Here is a 1,000-nt window from a genome sequence, read left to right as displayed (position 1 = left end):
GATGGCTTTAAATTTCTTGAGTTTCAATGAAAAGAAGTCTGAAGTCATGTTGTTCCCTCCCAACGACACAATCACAAACCACTGTATCGACCTCTCCTCTCTAACCCTGTCAGAAAAACAAAGAGTCACTAATCTGGGCGTGATAATGGACACTTCCCTGAAGCTTAATCATGTAAACATGATTGTGAAATCATGTTTCTTCCAACTGAGGCGGCTGTCTAAACTGAAGCTCATATTGTCCAAAAAGAACCTTGAGACAGTAATAAATGCATTCATTACATCTAGGCTTGATTACTGCAATTCACTCCTGTTTGGCATCAGTCAGACCTCCATTGCACGACTACAACTGGTCCAGAATGTAACAGCCCAATTTTTAACCAGTACAGGCAAAAGAGAGCACATTACACCAGTTTTGGCCTCACTGCACTGGTTACCAGTTCACCTTAGAATCCAGTTCAAAATACTCATGTATGTCTACAAATCACTGAACAGTTTGCCCCCACCCCCCATCTCTCTGATCTGCTACAACCGTATGTCCCACCATGTTCCTTGAGGTCAACGGACCAGTGGCTCCTCACAGTTCCAGGAACTCGTCTTAAGCGCAGAGGTGACAGGGCCTTCTCTATAGCAGGACCAAGACTCTGGAACGAGTTACCTCTGCTTGTCAGACAGGCCCCCTCCCTCTCGGTTTTCAAGTCCCGCTTAAAAACTCACTACTATTCAGTAGCTTTCAACACCAGATGATCTGTGTTTTGATCCTGTATGCTCCACACTGGTTTGTCGTCATTATCTGCATCGTTTTTATGTCTATATTCTGATTTACCTCATTTTGTATTTTGCTTTGTGTGTTACCTGTTGTTCTGTCTGTACAGCACTTTGGTTGGCCTTGTAACTGTTTTAAGTGCTTTATAAATAAAGTGGTATGGTATGGTATAAGTCGCTGGAATGTCTGCTGTGAAAAAATTAATAAACTAACATGTATTGTTTAAATATTATTTAA

The sequence above is a fragment of the Nematolebias whitei genome, chromosome 3 (assembly GCF_014905685.2).
Source record: "Nematolebias whitei isolate Nwh7 chromosome 3, NemWhi1, whole genome shotgun sequence".
In the NCBI taxonomy this organism is placed as follows: Eukaryota; Metazoa; Chordata; class Actinopteri; order Cyprinodontiformes; family Rivulidae; genus Nematolebias; species Nematolebias whitei.
The sequence above is the reverse complement of the archived record's forward strand: the minus strand, read 5'-3'. Positions refer to the sequence as shown.